This window comes from Macaca nemestrina, chromosome 16 (assembly GCF_043159975.1).
Source record: "Macaca nemestrina isolate mMacNem1 chromosome 16, mMacNem.hap1, whole genome shotgun sequence".
In the NCBI taxonomy this organism is placed as follows: Eukaryota; Metazoa; Chordata; class Mammalia; order Primates; family Cercopithecidae; genus Macaca; species Macaca nemestrina.
Window position 1 is genome coordinate 13,032,921 of NC_092140.1, and position 18,336 is coordinate 13,051,256.

Here is an 18,336-nt window from a genome sequence, read left to right on the forward strand (position 1 = left end):
CTGTTCATGTGTCAGAGGCATTTGAACCAGAGCAACCCCATCTTGAATAGGAGCTGGGTAAAATAAGGCTGAAACCTACTGGGCTGTATTCCCAGATGGCTAAGGCATTCTAAGTCTCCAGGTGAGATAGGAGGTCAGCACAAGATACAGGTCATAAAGACCTTGCTGATGAAACAGTTTGCAGTAAAGAAGCCAGCCAAAACCCATCAAAACCAAGAAGACCATGAGAGTGACCTCTGGTCGCCCTTACTGCTACACTCCCACCGGTGCCATGACAGTTTACAAACGCCACGGCAGCATCAGGAAGTTACCCTATTTGGTCTAAAAAGGGGAGACATGAATAATCCACCCCTTGTTTAGCATATCATCAAGAAAAAACCATAAAAATGGGCAACCAGCAGCCCTTGTGGCTGCTCTGTCTATGGAGTAGCTGGGTTTTTTAATTCTTTCTTAATGAACTTGCTTTCACTTTATTCTATCAACTTGCCCTGAATTCTTTCTTGCACAAGATCCAAGAACTTTCTCTAGAGGTCTGGATCCGGACCTCTTTCCTGTAGCAGATGGACATTTTGTTGGTTTCCACCCTTTGTCTGTTGTGAATACTGCTATTATGTATGTGGGCATAAATGCTTTTGTGTAGACGTATGTTTTCAGTTTCCTTGGGTATATACCTGGGAGTGGAATGGCAGGGTCATGTAATAATTTTGCATTTAACTTTTTGAGGAATCTTTTCTTGTTTTAAAGCAGCAGACGTAAAGAGTGCTGAATCCAATTGAAACATGCAGGGGGGCTAGAGAGAACTGGAATGGTTCTGCAGACGCTCCAGGGGTGTTCGCCTCCTCCCTGAAGCCTGCTGAGCCCTGTGTACCATACCAGACTGCACGATAATAATCTGTTTCCTACGTCTGTAACCCCAAGTAGCCTGCAAGTCTCTCTGCAGCAGGGGACACATTTTATAGGCACCTCTGTGTGTCCCCAATGTTTAGCAGTTAGCACTGTGCCTAGCACATAGTAGGCATTCAAAAATGTGGGTGGAGTCTAAATCAATTTGTGAATGATTAAACTAATTAAGGCAGCATTGGCTTAGCAGTTTGGTCCTTGTTTAATAAGAACATACTTTTCCTTGGGATACCCACTGAGAGCTGCTGAAAGAGTACAGCACCATCATCTAACACAAAGAACATGTAAATTTGGAAAGCAATAAAGCCTGAGATGCCCTAAGGATGATAGCAATCTCCACTCTGGGATGGTACATTGAACTTGTGTTTAAATTAAAAGTGAGCGCCTTGGAGCATTTCTCCAGTCTTAGTACAATGGCTCATTATCTAAAGCAAAACACAATCTCCAAAAACACTGTTCAAATAAAGCTACGTATTGTGTCTGTAAGAACAATGATCTAAGTGATTCGCAGTTATATTGTGTCTTCATCATTCAGAATTTCTAAGACTAAGAGTTCACCCATTCTGCTTCTACAGAATGATCAGTACATCTTAGGATCATGAAGGACAGAGTTAACTTTTAAAATGTACAATAAACTCAGCCCTACTATTAAACGCTACAGTTTCACAGCTCAATCCTCACAGCTCACTGCTTTGTTGGCATTAGGTGTTATCTGAATGCAATACCATGCCATTCAAAAAGCTGTAAAAGAGGACTTAACACACCCAGCTCTGTGAAACTGGGTGTCATCGCAATGAGATCTTTTTCGTTCCCCTGTAAATTCTCCCTTGATGTTGAAGAGCCGAGACTAAAAATGATCAAACACCAATTAAGCCATAATGATCTAAGAATTATGCCAGATGATGACTTGGAAAGGAGGGTCTGCTCCTGGAAGATAAATCAAGAAGAATGCGAGGGAAAGAAACATTAATGCAGAGTGAAAGGGTATGATTTCAGAGTGGCAGACAGGGATGGGAGATGGAATTCCCCCTCTCCCTTCTAGACCAGCCCTTCTCTCTGTGTTTCAGATTCCTGCCAATGGCACTGCCTCTCCCCTCACTCCAGGGCATCAGTGGGGGTGCCTTCTCTCCTGCCCCCTGGCCAATACAGCGTCTGAAGTCCCCCTCCTGTGCACCGCATTCCTCACCCTCCTGCTGCCGCACCCTAAAAACTGATTTTAAGCTTTTGAGAACTCAGGATTATTAAAATAGCCTTCCAGCTGCCTTATTGCCTCCAAGTTTCCCCCACGCTAATGTATAGATTAACCCCCCTCCTGTAGGCTGATTGGCAGTTGAGGAGCTGCTGCTGACATCCCCTTCCTGCAGAATAGAGTGCAACCCAGCCTTGCCTGGCACTCGAAGCCGACTGCTCTTTCTGCATTGCAGTTCAAATGAGCTATTTCCACTCCCCAGACACTTTCCTGCTGTCTCAGGTGGGGTTCTGCAGAGGCCCTGAGATGAGGATTCATGTGCAGGTGACTTACTGAGGAAGCCAGACAGATGACAGGCAAAAGCCTAGACGGGGGTGACTTCAGACACAGACCTTGGAGGGAACAGAGGGGAGCTCTGAAGTTTATCTTTGTCCAGGCTGAGGGCACTGGGCCTTCAGACTCCCTATCGCCCCCAGCCCCTGCCTGCCACTGGAGAAGGGCCAGGTGGGGGCGGGAGGGAAGACAGGCTGTAAACCCAGGCGCTCCCGGGTCTCCGTAAGAGAAGGCAACGCTAACTGAGTCCCAGGTACAGAGCTGTGGGAAGCAAATCACACAGAAGTTTGTGTAGGGGGATGAGTGGGTGGGGGTGGAACAAGAGGAATGGAAAAGGGGCCTAAGGACTTTGGGTGGAGTCACATGTCGGTCACACCTGCTTCCTACCTGGTGTTTTACGGGTGACCATAGAGAAGGCCATACCTTCATCTCCACTTGCCTAAATCTAGACTATCTTTCATAGCCCAGCATCCACAAGCCTTCCCCAACCACCAGACACACACGCATGGACACACACATACACACACACAGAAGTAGGCCCAGGCAACACTGCCCAGCTACCAAATGGACAAGGTCCTGATGAACACAGTATTCCCAGGCCTGCTCTGGGAGATGGGGGCATTGGAGGAAGAAGGGAGAGTGGGCACCCCAGCAGGGCACTGAGCCCAGCGACCCTGGGTCACCAAGGGTGGGTGGCACCTGGGAGTCCAGGTGGTTAGAAGAACAGGGCCAGGCCTCTTTGTGGGTGGTGGGGCTCCAGCTCTGGTACCAAGTTGGGAGCAATCCCTACCAGTCTTCCTGGAGGGTGGTGTAGCTGCGGGAGGCAGAAATAAAATCAGAAACAGAAGCCAAAAACAGAAGTAAAATTACATGAACTGGAACCAACAGTGGAGACAGAAGGATGAGAGAAAGAAAGCTGCAACTTGGTAGGTGACCAGGCCCAACCAAGGTACCACAGCCCAGTCAGCCTGGCTGAGCAGGGGGCCAGATATTGACCTCCACCCACAGTCAGGAGGACGAAGCTGCTGAAACGCAAAGAGGTCCTCTCAAGGATCAAAGAGGCTGCCTTTAAAGTTCTTGAGATGAAATGCCAAAAAAGAGACTAGTGCCTACTTGCTCATTTTCAATACTATGTCCCTCTACAGTAGAGACTGGCAAACAAAATATTCAAATTCCCCGCCTCCTTTGCAGCTAGAGGTAGTCACATGCCACAAGCCTGGCCACTGAAAAATAGGTAAAAGTCCCCAGAAAGCGTTCCTCTCTCCTCTTTCCTGGTCTCCTTTCTTTTCTGGCTGGGATGCAGCTATTGGTGGCTGGTGATGTGGCAGTCATCTTATGACCATAAGGATGAAAGCTACATCTCAAAGGTAGACAAGGTAGAAACAGACTAGTCTCCTGATGTAATCTTTGTAACTTAACAATAACTGCAGTAACAGGCAAACTCTGAACTCTCACACAACAATCGTTTATGATGTATGTAAAGTTCAACTAGCAGGGGATGGAAGGAATTGCTCTGCTCCCTGTCATGATTCAGGGACCCAGGCTGATGGAGGTGCTGCCATCTTCAACATGTGGTTTCTCAGATTACCCTGGGTGTGAACATCCAGCCAGCAGAGAGGAAAAGAGGGAATGAACCAATCCTTCAGTAAAGTTTTATGAACCAGAACAAAAAGCAGCATATATCACTTCCAACTGCTTTCCTTTGGCCAGAATTCAGTCATCTGGCCACACCAACTGCAAAGAAGTCTAGGAAATGTAGTCCAGCACAGGAGGAAGGGAAAATAATTTGGCATCTGACATAATACTCTCCTGTGGCTATGCAAACCCCAAACTGCCTCCCTCTTGCCTTCTGGTGGCAGAAGGCTGGAAGGAAGATATACATCTTCCTTAAGATATTGTTTGTTGGGGGTCCTTGCTATTCTCAGCCAAGTATAAACCCAGGATAACAGACACTGTGGTACAGTTCAAACATTTACATGTATAAAATTAATCCTTTTAACATTCCTACAACAAATGCAAGATTGTTTTTTTGGTTTTTTGGTTTTTTTTTTTGAGATGGAGTCCCGCTCTGTCACCCAGGCTGGAGTGCAGTGGCCGGATCTCAGCTCACTGCAAGCTCCGCCTCCCGGGTTCACGCCATTCTCCTGCCTCAGACTCCCAAGTAGCCGGGACTACAGGCGCCCGCCACATCGCCCGGCTAGTTTTTTGTATTTTTTAGTAGAGACGGGGTTTCACTGTGTTAGCCAGGATGGTCTCGATCTCCTGACCTCGTGATCCACCCGTCTCCGCCTCCCAAAGTGCTGGGATTACAGGCTTGAGCCACCGCGCCCAGCCGCAAGATTGTTAATCACAAGATAATTAAAGCATGTACTAAAAATATTAATTTATAATGCTATAGAGGTGTGGTTAGTAATAAGATGCAAGGTTCAATTTATATGACATCATTTTTTCTCTATCTTGTCAATGATTTCTGTCCCTGTGTGTTTAACTTCAACAGGAGAAGTGAAATCTAATGTCTGAAGTTTTTCATGGATGTGGGGCCTGGGCCAAAATGCTCCCCCTGCTCAAATTGGGAGAGGGGGAATAAAGGAAGAGAGGAAAAGAATTGATCTACCTCTGCCTCTGCCACTGGATTAAGAATAGAATTTATGTGACTCATCTTTATATTTCCAACACCTAAAACTTAAAAGTGGATAATGGATAAGACTTTCAGAGTGACTGCTACAATGTCAGATATTAGCAGCTACAATTTTCTACACAAAAGACATAATAACTTTGGAGACATGTAAAACTGAAGATTTCACTTTTGGTAATTTACGCATTTTTGAAATAAGGTATAATGTGGCTTTGTGAAATATGATTCAATATTCATTTCATAAATCTTAGGACTGGAAGGGATCTTAGTCCAGGCCCCTGTTCAAGAGGAAGAAAGGAGGTGAGAGGATGAGGTGACTCGCCCAAATTACAAGTGACTGAGCCAGGATTGAAACCCAGACTGGGCTGACATCCTTCATATCGTGTGTGATAAAAAGAAGTGCAGCAAGGGTTATGATCCAGCATCTTTTGGCTACATACCCAAAATAACTGAAAATAAAGACTCAAACAAATACCTGTACACCCGTGTACATAACAGCCTTATTCACAGTACCCAAAAGGCAGAAACCACCCAAATGTCCCTCAGCTGATGAATGGAGAAGCAAACTGTGACATATACCTACAGTGGAATACTATTCCACCTTCAAAAGGAAGGCAGTTCTGATACCTGCTACAACACACATGAACCTGAAAACATGTCAAGTGAAATAAGCAAGACACAAAAGCACAAATGTTAGATTCCACTTATTTGAGATAGCCAGAAAGCAAACGCACAGAGACAGACAGCAGAATAGAGGATACCAGGAGCTGAGAGGAGGGGGAATGGGAGTAACAGGAACAGTTTAACAGGAACAGAGTTTCAGTTTAGGATGATAAAAAAGTTCTAGAAATGGATAGTGCAGATGGTTGTACAACATCACGACTATACCTAATACCACTGAATTCTTCACTCAAAATATGATTTAAATGGCCAATTTTATGCTATATATATTTTGCTACACGAAAAAAAGGAACTACAAGAACTTTAAAAAAAATACCTCTGGCGGGCCAGGCACTGTGGCTCATGCCTGTAATCCCAACACTGTGGGAGGCTGAGGTGGGTGGATCACTTGGTCAGGAGATCAAGACCATCCTGGCTAACACAGTGAAACCCTGTCTCTATTAAAAATACAAAAAATTAGCTGGGCGTGGTGGCGGGCACCTATAGTCCCAGCTACTCGGGAGGCTGAGGCAGGAGAATGGCGTGAACCCAGGAGGTGGAGCTTGCAGCGAGCCGAGATTGTGCCACTGCACTCCAGCCTGGTCAACAGAGCGAGATTCTGTCTCAAAAAAAAAAAACCAAAAAAAAAAAACTTCTGGCTGGGCCCAGTGGCTCACGCCTGTAATCCCAGCTGAGGGAGGCTGAGGCATGTGGATGACGTGAGATCAGGAGTTCAAGACCAGCCTGGCCAACGTGGTGAAATTCTGTTGCTACTGAAAATGCAAAAATTAGCTGGGTGTGGTGGCACGCCCCTGTAATCCCAGCTACTCAGGAGGCTGAGGTGGGAGGATTGCTTGAACCCAGGAGGCGGAGGCTGCAGTGAGCCAAGATCGTACCACTGCACTCCAGCCCAGTCGATGGAGTGAGACCCTGTCTCAAAATAATAATAATAATACTTCTAATACGTATTTGGGAGAGAGGGTTCTGCCTAAGAATTTGATCTCACCAGGTATAAGAAAGTTTCAAACACAAACTTTCAACCTGCTATTTGTTCTGAAGATGAGTGGTCCCTTGGCAGAACGCCTTGGAGGGCGCCTCAGGTCACTAAAACAGTGCCTGTCTCCTGGCAGGTGTTCAGGAAATCAACGCTGAATTATTTGGGGGTTTTCTGGATTTTTTGTTTTGAGACAGAGTTTCACTCTGTCGCCCAGGCTGGAGTGCATTGGTGTGATCTCAGCTCACTGCAACCTCCATCTCCCAGGTTCAAGCGATTCTCCTGCCTCAGCCTCCCAAGTAGCTGGGACTACAGGCATGCACCACCACGCCTGGCTACGTTTTTGTATTTTTAGTAGAGATGGGGATTTCACCATGTTAGCCAGGCTGGTGTCAATCTCCTGACCTCAGGTGATCCACCCACCTCGGCCTCCCAAAGTGCTGGGATTACAGGCATAAGCCACCGTGCCTGGCCCAAATGATTTGTTTTTAACTCAAAAAGAAGGCCCAGAGTCCAGTTAGAGATGAGGATAGAGAACTAAATTGCTTTTTATAATTCAGTAACAGTTTTTTTAGTCTTGCATTGGTAATTGGAGAAAAATAGTTTGGAGGTGGATGTTAGAATGGAGGAAGGAAGTATGGGAGGTGATTTGAGAGAGAGGAGGAGGAAGAGAGAGAATAAGAAAGCACACATACCAGGAAACATGTGGAAAGCTAAATTTAGGAAGAACGTGGGCTGGCAGGTGAGGGATTCGTGTGCTCAGATTGGCTACAGAGCTTTCAGATGGAGATGTTTAGAATATGGAGCTGGGATGAGCACGGGATTACAAACTTCAAGGAAATTCCCAGAAGCATGTAGAGAAGATGCTCAACACCCTATTCTATGCTCAATGAGACACGTGCCATGTTGCTTTTGTGTTAGAGAAAAAGGTAACCTCAGGAGTCTGAAGGACCTGGAAACACCTAGAATATCAAAGGGTGCCAAGTGAAGTGGCTCATACATGTGATACCAGCTACTGGGGAGGCTGAGACAGGAGGCTTACTTGAGTCCAGGAGATTGAGGTTACAGTGAGCTATGATTGCACCACTGCACTCCAGCCTGGGCAACAGAGCAAGACCCTGACTCTCTCTATATATGTACGCATGCGTATACATATATGGATATCTATACTTATATTTGTGTGTATATATACATACACACACACACAAAAAGATAGATAGTCATGCATCAAATAACAACATTTTGATCAACAACAAACCACATATACAACAGTGGTCTAATAAGATTATAATGGAGCTGAAAAATGTCTATCCCCTGGTGAAATCCTAACTGTCCTAATGTCATAGCACAACATATTACTCACACGTTCATGGTGATGCTGGTGTAAATAAACCCTCTGTGCTGCCAATCACATAAAAGTAGAGCAATACAATTATTCATGGTAAATAATACTTGATAATAAATGACTATTACTAGTTAATGCATTTACTATACTACACTTTTTATCTTTAGAGTATGCTCCTTCCACTTATTTTAAAAAAGGTAACTGTAAAAGAACCTCAGGCAGGTTCCTCAGGAGGTATCGCAAAAAGGGACATCGTTACCATTGGAGATGACAGCTCCATGCAAGTTATTGCCCCTGAAGACCCTGCCATGTGACAAGACAGTAATATTGACGATCCTGACCTGTGTAGGCCTAGGCTAACATGTATGTGTGTATCTTAGTTTTTAACAAAAATGTTTAAAAGGTAAAAAAAAAATTTAAAAGTAGAAAAAATGTATAAGAATATAAAGTTATTGTACAACTGTGTGATGTGTTTGTGTTTTAAGCTAAGTGTTATTACAAAAGAGTCAAAATGTTTTAAAAATGTAAAGTTCATAAAGTTAAAGCATTACAGTAAGGTAAGGTTAATGTGTTGTTGAACAAGAAATGTTTTTCCTAAGTGTAGCCTAAGTGTCCAGTGTTTATAAAGTCTAAGTAGTGACAGTTGTGTCCTAGGCCTTCACATTCACACTCCACTGACTCACTGACTCACCCAGAACAACTGCCCATCCTGCAAGCTCCTTTCATGGTAAGTGCCCTGTGCAGATGGACCATTTTTAATCTTTTATATGGTATTTTTGCTGTACGTTTCCCATGTTTTGATACATCAATACTTACCCTTGTGTCATCATTGCCTCCAGGATTCAATACAGTCACATGCTGTAGAGGTTGGTGGCCTAAGAGCATAGGCTATACCATATATAGGTATATATAGGCTAAACCATATAGCCTAGGTGTGTGATAGGCAATACCATCTAGGTTTGTGTAAGTGTACTCTATGATGTTTGCACATGAAGAAATTGCCTAATGATGCATTTCTCAACCTATCCCCATCAATAAGCAACACATGACTATATACCATATATATGTAAGACTGTATATGCAGATGGTCCCCAACTTATGATGGTTTGACATAGGATTTTTTTGACTTTACAACGGTGAAAAAGTGAAATGCATTCAGTAGAAACTGTACTTTGAGTACTCACACAACCATTCTGTTTTTTCAATACATTACACGAGATAGTAAATACTTTATTATAAAATAGGCTTTGTGTTACATTATTTTTGCCCACCTACAGGCTAGTGGAAGTGTTTTGAGCACATTTAAGGTAGGCTAGGCTAAACTATAATGTTTGGTAGTTTAGGTGTATTAAATGCATTTTTGACTTACAATATTTTCAAATTATGGTGGTTTATTGGGATGCAACCCCACCAAAGTTGAGGAACATCTCTCTATATACAATCTTACTGGTTTTAGAAAGAATGTCCAAGGCAATTTTGCTCTTTGATTTTCCTGTGAAGAATTGCATGATGCCTAGAATTGTCATGTTCAACACACACTCATGGAATTCCCCGTATTTAGATGACAATAATTTATAATCACTACAGCTATTTGTTAATGCTTCAGTAATAGTCTGTCCTTACTGGTCGAAACATCAGCAAAATAGAGTTATGCACAGTTCACCCACAGCAACCTGCTCTTTCTCTGCAACTTTTATTCAAAAAGCATGTCAGCATATTAAATAAGTAGTGACCAGTCGTTAGTTTTGTCAAGTCAATCGTCTCCAGCTGATAGTGACACAACTCCAAAGTTGAGTATTCTTTAGAATTACCTGGAGAAGTAATTCTTAGGAACGTACAGGTTCCTAGGCTACAACCCTAAGAGATTCCTATTAATATCATTTCAGGTAGCCCAAGAATCTGCATTTCAGCAAGTACTCTAGGAAATACGAAGCTATTTGGAAACCCTTATCTTAGAGAGACTTTATTTTTAATACAATCTCCAGAGGTACTACCCAGAAGTGCCCCATCAAGGCTCTGGATGGTGGGGGTGAAGAAAAGGAAGAAAAGAAAGTCATATGCTTCTTCCAAAACCAATTCCTCTCGGCTAATCAGCTGTTACGGGCTAAACTGTGTCTTCCCCCACCCCCATATTCCGATATTAAAGCCCTAACCTCCAGTACGTCAGAATGCGACTGTATTTGGAGACAGGGCCTTTAAAGAGGTGATTAATTTAAAATGAAACCATGAGGGTGAGCCCTAACACAACCTGACTGGCGTCCTTATAAGAAAAGGCAATTTGGACACAGAGATACCAGGGATGTGTGCACACAGAGGAAAGACCACACAAGGACACAGTGAGAAGGTGGCCATCTGCAAGCCAAGCAGAGAGGCCTCAGAAGAAACCAGACCTGCTGACACCTTGAAAAAATGTGTTTCTGTTGTTTAAGCTCCCCTGTCTGTGGTATTTTGCTACAGCAGCCATAGAAAACTAATAAACCAGCTGAAATGAGTCAGTTCTCACACTGCTATAAAGAACTACCTGAGACTGTAATTTTTAACGAAAAGAGGTTTAATTGACTCACCGTTCCACAGGTCATAGAGGAAGCAGGACTGGGAAGGCCTCAGGAAACGTGCAGTCATGGCAGAAAGCAAAGGGGAAGCAGCATATCTTGCCAGGGCAGGAGCAGGAGGAAGAGCGAAGGGGAAGGTGCCGCCCACTTTTAAACAACCAGGTCTTTCGAGAACTCACTCCCTATCACAGGAACAGCCAGGAGGAAGTCCACCCCCATGATTCCATCCGCTCCCACCAGGCCACTCCTCCAACAGTGGGGATTACAATTTGACAGAGATTTGGGTGGGGACACAGACCCAAACCCTATCACCAGCTCTCCGTGCCTGCCTCACCGTTGGCTCACAGCCTGCGGAGCTGGCGCACAATGTGTCACCATGATATAACTCTCTTCATTTTCCCACCTGGGATGCCAGAAATCAGGACCACAAAGCCCACTAATGTTCCTTTGTGGGTGAGTCGCAGGTTTGTGGGAGAGAGAAACTGGAGATCAGCTCATCAACCACTGAGCTAATACAACTGTGCCAATGAGGGTCTGACCTAACCTCTCACTTTTGCATGAATGATGGAAGAGAGAGACACCTGAGGTTTTGAGGCTCGGCTATCAGAAGCTGGCTCAGCTCAGTAAAGCCTCTTCGTCAGCAGTTACATGCGGCAGCTCATACAACTGATTGATCTAATTGGAATCCCTCAAGTATTCCGCAGGCACCAATGATGTACTAGCCAATAACAAACCCCACTGTGAGACAGAGTCCATGGATTCAAAGTCTTATTGCCAAAGTTAGGATCTGTAATCCCTTCTTACTTATTTTGAAATATGCTGCTGCACTTCAGCGAAATCTGATAACATTCTGGCAGGTATTATAAAAGTAGTTGAATAATATTAGCTTAATTAGACTAATTGCTTGCTGTGATTATCTAGGGAATTTCATCCTTATCTTCGCTCTCCTTTCTGGGCTCTTTCCTTCCAGTGTGTTTCCTTATGGGTGGTATATTCAAGATTGCAGGACACTGAGTGAATGGGAGAGGGAGCAATTGCTGAGAGGCGTGTCACGCTAAAGACATTCACCTGTGCTCTTGCTCGCCTTCATACCCCTCTGGGCTACTGTGCCCCAACCCCAAGGGAGCCAGCACCACCACCAGGAGAGACATGGGGACTCCTATGAAGCTGGAAACGAAGGAAAGGCTGGTCTGGGGTGAAGGTGAATGAGACGGTAAGATACAACTGTGTAAAGAGAAAAGGGAACGGTAAAGAATGGAGTAGAAGAGAAGGAGGTTTCATCAGAGGGGAAGAGAAGGAGGAAAGAAGAACTTTGTGAGTGGATTGAAGACATGTTGAAGTCTTAATCCCCAGAACCTGTGAATGCACCCTCATTTGGAGATAGGGTCTTTGCAGATGGAATCAAGTTAAAATGAGGCCATACTGATGACAGCCGGCCCTCATCCAACACGACTGCTGTCCTTCTAAGAAGAGAAAAATTTGGACACAGACACAGAGGGAAGATCACATAAAGACGGAGGTAGAGGTTGGAGTGATGCTGCTACAAGCCGGGGAGTGCTGGGGGCCACCACAAGCTGGAAGAGGCAAAGAAGGACCCTCCCCTGGAGCTCAGAAGGACAGCAGCCCTGCCAACAACTTGATTTCAGACTCTAGCCTCCAGGACTAGAGAGAGAAAGTTTCTGTGGGTTTACGACTCCCAGTCTGTGGTACTTGGTTATGGAGCCTGAGCAAACTAACAAGGAGAGAGTGTATGGAGAAGCTTCCTGAAGGCTGTGTACTTCTCATGCTGCCTGGAACACGGTGGTACTCAGTAAGGAAGTGTGGATTAATAGACTAGGTGACACGTACACAAGGCACTGATGACAGACGTGTGAGAGGAAATAAAGTGCAAACTGATGCCATATCATATGTCTTTTTTTTCCCTCATTGGCTAGCTCAGTGCCTTACAGAAAACAGGTGCTTAACAAATGTGTTGATGAACTGATTAAATCATTTCCATAGTTATCTAACATTTATAAACGCGGGTGCGCAGTTCTGCAGTGAGATCTTTTTTTTAAGAGGTGGAACGGCAATTCGCCTGGAAAAATCTGGGCATCTCATCATGGACAGTTTTATCTCTTCGTGGTTTGCAAAGGAATGAGGGGAAGGACAAGGAAGCAGAAAGACAAGAAGAAAGAGAAGGGGAGAGGAAGGAAAAGAAGGAAGGGAGGTTGTTTTCTCTCTGAATGTAGGAGAAGTGGTGAGTGTAGCTCATGCGTGGTACATGGATAGAGAAAATTTCACTCATCATAATTCTCTTAAAGGAGAGACTTTGGCAGGATGCCTTCCTAAGTTCCTGCCCACTGAGAACCTGGGTCAGCAGGCATAAAGTCCTCAGGGTGGGGAAAGACATTTTAAGTGAGGACAGAGGAGAAATTTGGCTAGTTTGACTCTTGAAGAGAAGTGATGGTGTTGGCAGGAGCAGGGGTAGAGATGGGGAGAGGATGGGTGGGGACCCAGCGAAAGTGGGAGATGTAGGGAGAGATGAAGGTTAAACTCAGTGGTGGAACAGCTACTTCAGTTATGTACTGTTCTGTATAAGACAATCCACCCTAAATCTGGAGTCACCTGGGTGTTTCTTTTGCCCCACAGGATGTGAGCTGGGTCTGAAGACATCTAGGAGCTCAACTGAAATCTCCTTAGCGAAATCCACAAATTCAGTGGCTACATTTCCTATCTCCCACATTATCATAAGCAGCTGGAGTTGTGACATCTGGGTACTCAGCTAGACTAGAATGTCCAAGAAGGCTCACTCACAGGGTTGGGATCATTTTAATGGTCACAGAAGACATTCTCATTTTTAAAACTCCATCAGCTGCCTGCTGTTAAAGATGGCAAACAAATTCTTTGTCATTCTCCTCATTAGAAGATAGAGTTTATATCCCCTTCTTTTGAGTCTGGGCTGGCCTCACGCTGCTTAGCCAATAGATTGCAGTACAATTGATCGATATCAGTTTATTTGAGGACTGGTGGCTTCTGTGACCATTAAAATCGTTTGCTTTGTTTCAAAATAAACCTCTTCAGCCTTCTTTGGGAGTATACATTGTTTATAGAAGCTTTGTATAGAGGATTTTTTTGAATCCAAATACTAACTTTCTCTTCTGGATTAATGTGGGATAAAATAAAAACATTAGATGCAGAAAAAGACAGCTGTAAGAATATGTATCCCTGATAATTCAGTGGAAGCCAGTCTGTTCTCTAACACTGATAAATAAATATAAATAAAATAGTATTTTCTTAACTTTTAGAAAGTCATTACAAACAATATAAGTAGAAGTATTTAAAACAGGAGATCCTGGGGAGTAGAACTGGATATCAGGCTGGTACAGATGACATATGAATTTTAAAATTTTCAGTGTTTTATTTGAAATATTTTTGAAAATAAAATTAAGCTTTTCTTGCCTATCAGAAAAATCATATATGGTGATAAAACCTGTTTGGGCAAAACATTGAGAAATGAGATTTTATGTATTGTTGAAGGAAATATAAATGGGTATAACCTTTCTAGAGATGTTTTGTAAAATGTTTGCAAAATGCCCCTTGATAGAGAGTTAATTAAGTAAATCATGTTACGGACAATGCGATAGTCTCCAAACATCATAAGTGATTTTTAGACTTAGATTTATCAAAATGAAAAGATGTCCATGACGATGGAGTAATGATGCTGATTACAGAACATGTATAGTATACATTTATAGAAAACTGTATACATATACTTAATGTGCCCGAATGCACCAATGTAGTCATCACTGTGAAGTAGAATTTCTAGTGTTTTCTTTCTTTACTTTCTGCTTTATTTAAATATTTTCCAATAGGTAGCATTTTCAGATATAAAGCTAAGTTTAAACATAGCTACGAAAACAACCATAACAGTATTTGCAACAACTCAAGGTTAAACCTAGGCTTTTGTATATCAACTACTCAGAAAAGATGAAAATATCTCTGTATTTTTGTAAAACAAAAACCATAAAGAATAATACAAAGTGTACTTTGGCAACTGTCAAAAACAAAGCAAAACAAACAAAACAGAAATTGTGGCCTCCTCTCTTCTGAATGAGGTTATTCTACCCAATTTTCTTAACTGGTTTTCCAGAAATAAGAACAGCACCATTCTAGGCAGAAAGCCAGATTTGTCACACCAAGAAAAGAAAAAGGAAGAGTCACTTACCTCGGGGGTGACTTATAGTGACAGAAAAACAGGCAAAAGAAAATGTTACTGAACATTATAACCAGTTGAGCCATTTTGTCAGCCTGGGAAACAACCAAGGTCAGATCATTTTTCTAATTTCTTGTTTGAGCCCCTGCCTGTGCTATTTATTAAAACTTTCATTATCTGCTTCTTGAAAGCTTCGCTATATTTGCCATCTCAGTGCCAAGAATTCAAAGTTCAATTGCTCAGCCCCAAAGGAGCAGGCAGAGGAAAAGCTCAGCTGTGCAGACAGAATCCAGCACCACTGCTCGGAGGCCACTATGCCCAGTAGACGCCCAGCACTTTCTGGTCTCAGACACAGCAGTGCCCCTTAGTGGGACCTTGAGGCGCTATCACATTTAGTGCAGCCATCTGCACAGCTGCTTTCCCCTGCATGATACTCGACCAGAACAGCTGGATTTAGAAAGGCCACAAACAGCTATGGCTTGTGCTGAGCCTGGTTCACCAACCCAGACACCTCCTCCACCCGCATAGATACATACATGTGACGTGGGATTTGATTTCTGGTCACAACCCTGCTGACTGAAACGGAATCTGGTCCATATGGGCTGAAGTCAAGGAACTAGCAACTAGCAGATGGTGAAAAAAGCGATCCCTAGCTGTCCTCATTGCTCATTAGTGTAAGACACTCCCACCAGCACCGTGACAGTTCACAAATGCCATGGCAACTACTTGGAAGTTACTGCCCCTTTCCATGATAACAACCCAGAAGTTGCCACCCCTTAAGGTTCTAAATAACTCCCCAAATTTGCATTAACCCACCCCTTAGTTTGCATGTAATTGAAAGTGCGTATAAGTGAGTATAAACACGGTTGCTCAGAGTCCATATGTTGCTGACCCTGGGATCACTGCCTATGAGTTAACCCTGCTCTGCAAGGAGCAGTGCCATTCAATTAAAGATTGCTGTTTAACACCACCAGCTCGCCCTTGAATTCTTTCCTGGGCAAAGCCCCAATTTTGGAGCTCACCTGTCTTGCATCATCTGGCGACCATGAAGAGACAAAGATGTTGGCAAATGGCAATCAGTGGACAGGCAGTGAGACAGCAGAGACAGTGGTGATTGGCAGAGAGATGAGATGACAAGAGACAGCGAGAGATGATGAGAGGTGGTGCTCAACAGGGCAACAAGACACCAAGAGGTGGCGATCAGAGAGAGGTGGCTAGTGGCGATCAGCAAGCAGCAATCAGTGATTGGTGAGAAAGCAGAGAGACAGCAAGAGACAGCAATGGGCAAGAGATGGCAAGACGCTGATAAGCGCTACAGCAATCAAACCAGCAGAGCTACAGTACCAACAATAGACTCTTTTAAGAGCCATTATCTTTCCTGACAAGTGGCAGCGCCAGTCCCCTTGCATCAACAGAACCCACGCAACTGGGAAAACCTGGAGAGACTTTCACCTGGGTCCCATGTTGGAGACTGGACAGCTCCATTTTGGCTCCATTGAAAGGGTGTTCCCTCTACCACTCACCTCAATATCAGGTGAGCCAGAAAATAAGGCTTTTGGCTAGACAGTCGATTCAAAGTCCCCAAGAGCAGGACAGATCAACTACATCCTTCTTGCAACTTCTCTCGGTCGTTTCTCCTGTAATGCCATTTTAATTTGCTTCACTGGCCATTTTCTTTGTTTCTGCTCTGAAATGTATGTTTCATTTGCAATTTTTGCTGTCACTCCCTGTTAACTATACTTGGGCAATTGTTTACGGCAGGACACTTGGCTATAAGAGGTCCCCTGTTGTGTCGACCCTGGGATGACAGAGTCACATTGTTCTGTCACCTGAATGAGGCCTTTGGTGTTCACTGTTGGTCCCCTCTGGATGTTTCAGGGTTTTCAGCCTTTGGTGTGGGAACCCTAGTTGGCTAATACTTGGGTACTCTGGGTTTTCAGCTTTTGGTATTGTTGGCCACCCCCAGGATTCTCTAGGGTTTTGGTGTTGGTATTTCCTCTAGGATTGGGGGTTGAAGACCCATCCAAAGGAATCTTGGTCTACCTTTTCTTGTTTTCTGTCCTAAAGTTATTTTCCATAAAAGTATTTTTTCTTATTGTCACTGTATTATACGTTTCCTTCTATACTTTCATTAATCAATATACTTCTTTTGTCATATTTTGTTCACCGGCAAACACTTATAGTCCACTTTTGTAATGCCTTGCTGCCTATACTTACACCTTCTCTGCAGGAACTGGGAATCTAAAAGGGAACCTAATGAGCCCAATTGCTTTCCCTCTCACTAGACTTAGAAAAACTTCTGTGTCTAGTAGAAATTCTTGTTAGATATGGGACAATGATGAGCATCTCATAGGACTTGCCACTAGGGTGACTTTTAGGCTATTAGAGCAAATTCAAATCCAGCTTAAAGCAAAAGAAACTCATTTTCTTTTGCAACACCGTTTGAGTCCAACACAAATTAGAAAACCAAGGTATTTGGCCTAAATATGGTTCTATACATTATAATGCTATTTTACAATTGGACTGATTCTGTAAAAACAGAAGGAATGTGGGAGGAGGTCCCTTATTATGTAAAGGCTTTCGTGGCCCTTTTCTGGCTCATGTTACTTCTAGGTACCAGGATGCCATGCCTAAGGGATCCCCTCCTAGCGGCTCCCCCTAGAGGACTACGCCCTCCTCAGAGCCTCCTCTGCCCCACAATTCTGAGTCAGTCTGCCTCTTCTCTAACACAGGATTCCACTCCAAGGTCATCAGGCACTCCTCTCCCTTATCTGACTAGCCCCAGCTTATGTCCCCTGCTGCCCAAGAGAGTAAGCCCAACCAGTACCACCAGGAGTGGGACCTTATCTCAGCCTCTAAAATCAAAACTGTATCCATTGTGGGAAGTAGCTAAAAGAAATGAGGAAACACTCAGAGTATGTGTGTCATTTTCTATCTCAAATTTGGCTTTATACAAGGAGAAATTTGGCTGGTTTTCAGAAAATTCAAGGAGGTTTATAGAGGAGTTTGTTCAGTTGACCACATCCTTTAACTTGGCATGACTTGCAAATTTTTATCATCCACTTGCTGTGCCATGGAGAAGATGCAGAGGGAAAAGTGTGTGGTTAAGCCAGTCAATTATGACAAGGTTAGAGAAGTAACTCAGGGGAAAGACGAAAGTCCTGTTCTGTTTCAGGGTCGTTTGGATGAAGCACTCAGGAAATATACTAATACAGACCCAGACTCCCCAGCAGGGCAAGCTCTACCGGGTATGCATTTTATTACTCAATCTGCCCCTGACATTAGGAGGAAACTACAAGATGCAGGAGTGGGACCTCGAACCCCTATGAGCCAACTCTTTTTTTTTTTTTTGAGACGTAGTCTCACTCTGTTGCCAGGCTGGAGTGCACTGGCATGATCTCAGCTCACTGCAACCTCCGCCTCCCGAATTCAAGCGATTCTCCTGCCTCAGCCTCCCGAATAGCTGGGACTACAGGTATGTGCTACCACACCCAGCTAATTTTTATATTTTTAGTAGAGATGGGGTTTCACCA

At 43.8% G+C, this 18,336-nt stretch overlaps 1 long non-coding RNA gene across 3 annotated transcripts in view; it reads right to left on the bottom strand.

Annotated features, from left to right (window-relative positions):
- Positions 1-15,100, bottom strand: part of LOC139359053 (uncharacterized) — a 351,645-nt gene extending 336,545 nt beyond the window's left edge. For all 3 annotated transcript variants that reach the window (XR_011614617.1, XR_011614618.1, XR_011614616.1), the window contains exon 1: positions 14,816-15,100. This is a non-coding gene — a long non-coding RNA (uncharacterized lncRNA). The remainder of the gene's footprint in view (positions 1-14,815) is intronic.
- Positions 15,101-18,336: the final 3,236 nt, after the last annotated feature.